The sequence below is a fragment of the Protobothrops mucrosquamatus genome, unplaced genomic scaffold (genome assembly GCF_001527695.2).
Source record: "Protobothrops mucrosquamatus isolate PMUCROS unplaced genomic scaffold, P.Mucros_1.0 scaffold78, whole genome shotgun sequence".
NCBI lineage: Eukaryota > Metazoa > Chordata > Lepidosauria > Squamata > Viperidae > Protobothrops > Protobothrops mucrosquamatus.
Window position 1 is genome coordinate 976,453 of NW_015386455.1, and position 9,142 is coordinate 985,594.

Below are 9,142 nucleotides of genomic sequence, written 5' to 3' on the forward strand. Positions count from 1 at the left end.
TTTACTAATAAATGATTTACTGTATAAAACTGTGAGGTTTATTTTTTATTAGATTTTTTTAGGGAGTGGGGTGGAATTTGACATTTCACATTAAGCTTCCAGTAGTTAGGCGGAGGCATGCTTGGTCCCAGGATCTTTGAACCATAGGATCTTCAGTGGATCCAGTGGAATTCTTGGGGACTCAGCTTTGAAATCTGAGGCCACTACAGATAGTTTCAATTTTAAGAGTGATTTAGAGCCAGATTACCTCACAGTTTTGTCATGGCTCTCTGAAGTAGGGGTGCATTCAGAACCAAGCTAACCTTGTAAAACTGCTGAATTCTTTGAAATTTCCACTAATTTCCTCTGTGAGTGTAATAGAAATGTCAACAAAATAGGAGCACATAAACTTGTAATATAGAAACGTACTAGGGGTAAAAGTTAAGGTAGAAGAAAAATCAAGAGGTTCTTTTCCTTCCCATTGACCCCCAAATCTGGCACAATCCTATTTTATTCCCCCCAAAGATATTAAATCCTTCTTTCCCCTCTCCTCCCACTCCCCACCTTTCTTTTCTACCTTGGAGTATTAAGAAATCCCATCAATGCTGCATTTCTCTGTCTCAGGCAAAAAGGCAGTTTGGGCAATACCTGAGTGCTGATAAATATATTCCAAAGATTATAACCCTTCCTTGTGAAGCATTCACAAATTCATCATTTGTGAATTTGTAAAACACTGTTTACCCAACCCACTTAGTCTGACATCTATCTAGAATATAAAAACATTGTTAACAAGTAAAACCATCAGCTAAATTAAACTTCTAAACTCTCTGTTAACAGTCTATTTAATGTATTTTACTTGCAGAAAATCTTCAATGGCTTCTGGTTTATCATAAATCATAGCAATCGTTGTCTCTGGTCCATCTAGAATCAAATATCCTTGATTGATTCTTAATAATAAGGGTTTTCTTTAAGAAATTAAATGGGATTTTTTTCTAACAATTGGATTTTATTCCCGAAAGTCACGAGTCTCTGTAGTGTGCAACTCTACACATTTGTTGTACAAAAATGTCTCCTATAAATTGTAAGATAACATCTCTTGACATTTATTTTCCAATTGGGTATAATACATTATTTCCCTGGTCTTCCTCAATCTTCTTGAAAAAGTGTTCAACACTAGTCCATTCTATCAAGTTTGAATCTTTAGAATCCATACCTTTGTTTGAATCCTCTAATCAACTTGTATTTTCCAAGTTAACCTCATCTTTCAGGACTGGAAGCAGAGAATTACAGTCCAGTGCATCTTATTGTAAATCTTGTTGTAATGCTGTTGCTTGAATCTGGTTACCACCTTCAAAAATCATTGTTACTTTATCAAGCTTCTTATCCAAATTTTCAAGCTGAACTTGCAAGTTGAAAAATATTCTTTCTGCCCAGTTTTCTTAATAAACTTTATCTTGATATATTGCTTGCATTTTGACTATATTTTGATATAGTCCAAAATACTTCAGTGATTAAACTGAAGTAGTAGTTAAACTTTTACAGCTGAAACTTTTAGTTGTAAACAGATCATCAGAGATGAGAGCACCATAACAGATTAATCTCAAAAAACCAGTGAGAGGAGAGAGAGAGATCTTTATCAGAAGTTAAAAAAACTAAGACAAGAATTGTCTTGATAAATTTATAAAATTTGTAGTGAAATTTCAATACTAATTGAAATTGAAGCAGATCACTTTCACTACTCAGAGTTGCAGTAGCTTCCATGCAGAAGAGATAGAACTGGTGTATGGTAGTTAATATAACAATAAAAAGAACATTAAAAAAGCCACCTTAAGATCTAGCAGGGAGTTAAATTGAATCAGCATTCAACCTGTAGATTAACATTTAAAAGTAGACATAAAAAACATATCAAAATGTGCAGTTAAAATCCAGGCATTCTTAAAAAGCAGACATTGGAAAGGAAAAAGATGGAGACTTGGCTTTCTGACACTCCAACCTAGAATTGTTTTCTTCTAAGTCTTTTTCTCAGGTAGACCGTGGTCATCCAAGAGTCATCTTGAGTCATTCCTTGTAGTTTCCATTCATCACCAGGGAGTGTGCTGCCAAAAAGCCAGTGACACCAGCTGTCCATCAGCAGGAGAGAAAAAAAAATTCCTGCTGCCTCAGAACGCCATCTTGGTGAATACTAGGTACATTTTATTTCACTGAGTTTTTCAGTTAAGGAGTTGATCCATGACAGAGGAATTTGTAACAAAATATGAGAATTCAGTTGAAAAAGAAATTATTATTTACACATGCATTGTATAGAAGTTAATTTTAACAATGATTAAAAATTACATGTAAACAGTCTCTGGATTTTCATTCCTATAGAAGTAGGATGAAAGCTAAGGTGCTGTATTTTTGGCAGCTTCAATTAGGCCTGCTCACCAAGTCTTTCATTTTTTATTGATGCATCTTGAAGAAATCCACTGCCGGACCTGATGTAGTAATGTCTACTGGAGAAAGTGTGGTTCAATCTGCAGTCCAGCATTAGGAATCTTCTCTACTTTCCTCCTCCTTTTCCTTCAATCAGCTATAAATTTCTCAGGCAAAACAAGAATGGCATAATAATGCACTGGGAAAGACAAAGGAACTGGAACATAATTAAGGTTCTGAAGCGAGACAACTCCTGCCCTGATTGAACTTGGACAAATATTTCTTTGCTCTCCACTTCACTTCCAGCCCCATTACTACTTTTGCCTGCTGTCAGCTTCTGATTATATATGGAACATATATAAATATATACTGTATATCCTTCCTTCCTTCCTTCCTTCCTTCCTTCCTTCCTTCCTTCCTTCCTTCCTTCCTTCCTTCCTTCCTTCCTTCCTTCCTTCTGAAAAATTCTCATCAATTCCCTTTTGAGTAAAGAATCATCTATCCATGAGTTAGATGGCTATGTAAATTTGTTAAATAAATAGGTGAAATAAATAAATCCAGAGTGTTTTTGTTCCACATGAAATGTTCAGATCCTCTCATTTTTCTGACCTTTCTCTCTTTCTGGCTGATGTCTCTCTGTTTCTTGGTCTTCTTGAAATGATCTACAAACATTCTCCTTTGACTTGTGTGGTATCATAACCTTGCATTTTATTATTTATAATGTCATTTTATACAGCCAACTACAATGATTAACTAAGTATCCTAAAAACGAATTTGTTCTGCCATGCTTGGCCGATAGACAACAGAATATATCAAAGTAATGACTCAGACTTTTATAAATACACTTAACAGGAATCAATGGTTGGTTACACAATCATGTTCTGTAAATTTCTAGTAGTTTTATAAATTACCCAGACTGAATATATAAAACCTGTTTCCAAGATTTTCCAATAATACAGAGCTTTATCCCAGAATTACATGCAGCTCATTCAAGATCTTATATTATTTTCCTACAACATTCCTTTTCTCCCCTCCTGTTTTGATGATTTTTAAGGGGTGATTGTGTCAATGCTGAACCAGATGTTTTCTCATACTGCAGCTTTAATACTACAGGTAGTCCTAGACTTATGACCATAATTGAGTGCAAAATTTTCATTGCTAAGCAAGGCAGTTGTTAAGCAAGTTGTGTCTCATGTTAGGACCTTTTCTGCCATAGTTGTTATATGAATCAGTAAACTTAAGAGAAGGATGTGGTTGTTAAGCGAATCTGGCTTCCCCCATTGACTTTGTTTGTTGGAAGCCAGCTGCGAAGGTCACAAATGGTGATCACACGGCCCCAAGACACTGCAACCATCATAAATACATGCCAATTGCCAAGAGTCCAAATTTTGATCACATGACCATGGGGATGTCACAATGGTCGTAAATGTGAAAAACGGTAATGTCACTTTTTTCAGTGCCATTGTAAATGTCAATGGTCATTAAAGGAATGATTGTAAGTCAAGGACTACCTGTAGTCTTCTTAATGGAAGTGATGAATGGCTCAAGGGGTAGAACCTAGCCTGAAGTTGGGGCTGGGCAAGCCATAGGTAAGAGAGATTATGTCAAGCACCAGGGAAATTAGGAAATCCACGCAGTTCAAATGAGTATAAAGATTTATTGCAAGCTAAAGCTCTCTACAAAAATCTGAACTACCAATGGTCAAAGCAAATTGGCAGTAGATAATAATCAAAGGAATTCAAGGTAGGCTAGACATAGATCTCTTGTGGGTACAAAGGGACTCATGATTGATGATGCATTTGAACCCTCCCTCAGGCTCACCTGGTCATCTCACCTGGTCATCATACAATAGAAAAACAAAGAGATTGCTTTATCCAGCCAAGGTCCACCATAAGTTCCTGGCCATACAAACAAATAGAAAGGAATAGCAAGCAAGAACATGTTGACTTTTATACACTTCGAAGACACATATATTAGGGGATGGAGTTGCATTAGCACATGATTCATTTTTCACAATTGCAGGGATTACATGGCCCCAATGATGATTGCAGCCTATACTTATAGTACCATAGGTATAAAAAAAACATGACCAACCATTTTTGAGATCTAGCACCTAACACTCCTACTTAAAGCTGAAATGGTTTACTAATCCCTGTACTAGATGATCTTTATTTTTATTTCTTTGTTACTGTAGATTTATTTATTAGACCATGAACATACATAATACTCCTTCCTCCTCCTTTTCCCATAACAACAACTCTGATCAATTCCAGCTCAGATCTGGAATTCATTTTTCTAATTATCAACTACATCATTTTGGTCATATTCTGAGAAGCTCATAATGTGCTCTATGCAATTTATGCTTGCCTTTCTATCACAACGCCATTCTCTAAAGCATATGAAATACTCCGAATGCTTGTTAATTCATCAGGTTGAAGTCTGTATGCCTCTTTTTTCCTTGCAAAAGTGCCTGTTAACCACTCCTTTACATCCATAGGTACTGAATCCCACCGGATACTAGAAAGTTCATCCTCAGTGTCCAAAAGGCTCCTGCAAAAATCCAAGTTTTTATATATGTATCTTTGTATTCGTTCATTCATTTAAAGGATGTACATCTCAAGTGACTAAGAGGAAGAAATAACCTTTGCAAATAGCAACCGCATGGATGCATAAATGATCACCATGAGCAATGGGGAGTTCAATCTTTTATCCCTTGCCATGGTTCCAATGAAAATTTCCACTCTCCCAAAAGTTGCTACATAAACACAAATCTTTTTTCCAAATGCAAGAAGAACTTCATGGTAAGACTTTGTACCAGCATGGGACACCCTTTTGTGCCTATTGTATTTTTGAAGATGTAACCCTAATTTAATAATTTAATCCTTCAATCTGGGCTGCAGTGAAAAGAGGTGGGGCCAGTGGTGGGATTCAGCCAGTTCGCACCAGTTCAACAGAACCGGTAGCTAATTTTTTGTTGCCCAGGCCCAGAATGGACTTCCGGAAGTGGCATCCAGAGAACCGGTTGTTCACATATTTGAATCCCACCACTGGGTGAGGCTTCCTTTAGGCCCTGTCACTGAGTTACATGGAGTCTCAAAGTAAGTGGCAAATGCCAAAGGAAGATGAACCCCAACAGTGACCAGGGACGCTTCCCTCTCCTTGGGTCAAAGTAATGATATACTTACAAAAGAGTGGCAGAAAGCTTCTTTTTGGTCCTTTGATCACAGGTTTTTGTTTTGGCTTGGTTGCTATTAGTTTTGATGCCAATCTTCTCTCTTTTATCCTGTGTCATATCTGCAGCTGTTTTTGTTTTGTCTATAACCGTTAACGAAGTAATTTCCTACATTTATAGCTACTAAACTACCTTCCTACTCCTATATGCATATCATTATTATACATTCTCAAGGGATGTTAAGTTCAAGAAAAATGTCATGCCTTCCTCCAGAAGCATTGTGACATCATTCTAATGTAACCATTAACAACTATTGTGCAATCCGTGACCCTACTGCACAGGATTTCTTCCTTCCCCTTGGAAAGCAATGTGACCAGTATAATCTTCTGGTGTTTTTTATTCCCACTTTTTCTCTTAGTTTAATGTCCTGTGCAAGAATTAGAGCAATGACAGCCATAGCAGTAACCACATGAAGACCAATGAATGGGTGATGGTGTTAGCAATGAGGAGATACAGCACTGAGTATTTCTGACAATGGATTTAGGATCATTAAAGCCACATGCTCAGTTTTATAAAAAAAATGTTTGTGCTTTCATTGGTCTTCACACTAGCTTAGCTATGAGGCTGGAATGTATAGTATTTACCCCAAAGTGACCTTTAAAAGTAATTTAAACTGGCCTCCCCTCTTCCATAAAGCTAGAATAGAGAAAAGAATTACCAACATACTGAATATATTATCTAGTCTGGTAAAGAAATATCTGCAGACAAGCAAGCAAGCAAACTGGGAGAGCACCCAGGACTCAACTCTGAGCTACAGATAATTTAGTATCTTAATTATCAATACAGTCCAAAATCCTGTGCATAGCTAGCCTTTCTGTCTTATCAACCAAGAGAGGCCAACGTCAGCTAAAACCAATCTCAAAATCCTCAGCCCCTCAATTGTGTGTATGTTACAGTTATGTGAGTGTATATACATATACATATATACACACACATATGTATGTATGTATGTATGTATGTACTGCATGTATGTATATATATGCCAGAAGAACCCTTCCCCAAAAAATAAAATAGAAATGTTTACTGATTTTAACTTACTACCTGCAAATGACTAGGCTCAAATTTTGAACACAATACGTGTGGACCTAGCTCAGGGGTAGGCAACCCTGGCTTTTTTTATGACTTGTGGATTTCAACTCCCAGAATTCCTGAGCCAGCATGGCTGGCTCAGGAATTCTGGGAGTTGAAGTCCACGAGTCATAAAAGAGCCAAGGTTGCCTACCCCTGACCTAGCTCATTTGAGAAGACTCTAATGTTGGGAAAGATGAAATGGAAGAAGAGGATGATCAGCAGGGAGCGGATGGACTCAGTTACAGTGACAACGGGTGCACCCCTGGAAGCCTTGAAAAGTCAAGTTGGGGGATTAATTGCCTATAAATAAAGTATCCCAGAATTCATTGATTCCCATCTCCATATACCAACCATTCTCACTCACACAGACACAGGCATTTCCTTTCCATCCCTCCAACAAAAAGAGAAGGAAAAGCTACTAAGAGGAAAGAGAAACTGCTTTTTTAAAAGAAAAGGAGGGAAACAAAACTGAATGGAGATGAAGAAAAAAAGTAACAAACAGAAAAAGGAAGAAAAGAGAAAAGCCCTCTCTGGATCTTATAAAAAGGCTACAGGTAGTCCTTGACTTACAACAATTTGTTTAGTGACAGTTCAAAATTATAACAGCAGTGAAAAAAGTGATTTATGATTTATAACCGTTTTTCACTTATGAACATTGCAGCATCCCCAAGGCAACTGGGCAGTTGCTTGGAAACTGGTTCATATTTCTGATGGTTGAAGCCCCAGGGTCATCTGATCGTCTTTTGCAACCTTCTTACAAGCAATGGGAAAGCCAGATTCATTTAACAATTATGGCAAGAAAAGTCATAAAATGGGGCAAAACTCACTTAAAAACTGTCTCACATAGCAACAGAATTTTTGAGCTCAATTGTGTTTTTAAGTCAAAGACTACCTGTACATTAAGCAGGCAAACAACCATTCTTAAGCACTAGTCATTTTTAGGTTAATTTTCAATCTTCATTTTCTTCATTCCTTTGGCTTCTACAACTTCTATTTTTCTCATGGACTAGGCAACCCATGCCCCATTGGGTAATAATTTCAGAGATATTTCCTTACCTAAACAGAGAAACAGAATGACTATGGTTGAGCAAAAAAGCAATGGGAGTGGAAGCAACTTCTGACTTTCTGCCAGCTTCCCCATTGAGTCTCCTCGTGGGAAGCGGGCAGGGAGCATCAGAAATCAATCTTCCTTCCTTCCTTCCTTCCTTCCTTCCTTCCTTCCTTCCTTCCTTCCTTTCCTTCCTTCCTTCCTTCCTTCCTTCCTTCCTTCCTTCCTCTCTTCCCTTCCCTTCCCTTCCCTTCCAGCAGGAAGGTTAGTGGAGGCTGCTGGGTAGGGGAAGAAGCAGAGAATTGGGAGACTGTCTGGAAAACTGTCATGAAATATTGAAAACGAAAATCACACGATTGCAGCATCAACCCACCAGCACAGCAGCAACCAGTAGAACTAAGCAGCCACAACGTTCCCTAATTTAATCATGGGTGTCATGGGTCCCAGATTTGGACACACTCTGTAAATTAGCTACTTGAAGTGCCTTAGTTCAAAAAATATGATGGCCTGTTTTACCCAGTTAAAAAGCATGACAATGAGAGTTTTAGTAGTATATAGATAGAGGTAAATGAGACTATCCCATTTGCAGGTCATCATTTAGGAAAAACAGTCTTCCTACTGGTAAATGTTATGTTATGTAAGCCTGGATATTGTCATGTCCAAAACCAAGAATAATGTGACTGTAAGGACCTACCTCAGCTAACCACCCAAGAAAGCAGAACTCTTGAAACAGGCATTGTTTCAAAAGGAACTTTTATTAGGCGTTAGTGACAGTAGGGAAGTCAAGGCGAGATCTTGGGGAAAGCCCACTTAAACGGTATAGTTAAACTAGCAATCTTCCTCCCACCAAAGTCAGTGTCCATTTGAAATCCAGCCAATCCACAGGTGGTATGATGTTTGGGTAACTGGCATCTCAAGGTCTTCTCCAGTTTCATTTCTCCATAGTTGTCTCCCTGATAAGGGAGACACAGTCTTTTCTCAAATGGATAGATGTGGGAGAAGAAAAGTGAAAGTTATCCCAAATGAAAGCAAACTCTCCCCACCCAGCAGAATGGCAGGTCCCAAACAAGAGCACATATGCAGGGGAAACAATAATGATTTGGGGACCTGACAGTGACAATTCTTCAGAGTTCTTTATTGTTTCACATCTATGGACTATTGGCAGACTGGGGATCCTACAATCTGCTTGTACAATATACTCTGTGAACTATTAGAGAGAGCCTGTCTTCACCCTCTTTTCTCCCATACATAACTGTGTTTGATCACCTCTTATTCCTCTGGAATGCACCCTGTCCCTTCTGGGGATCCACCTCACTGAGATAGTCCATCATAGATATTTATATAATTTTACGGCAAATTGTGTAGATAGACAAATGTCCCAGCAATGTTAAAACCATGAT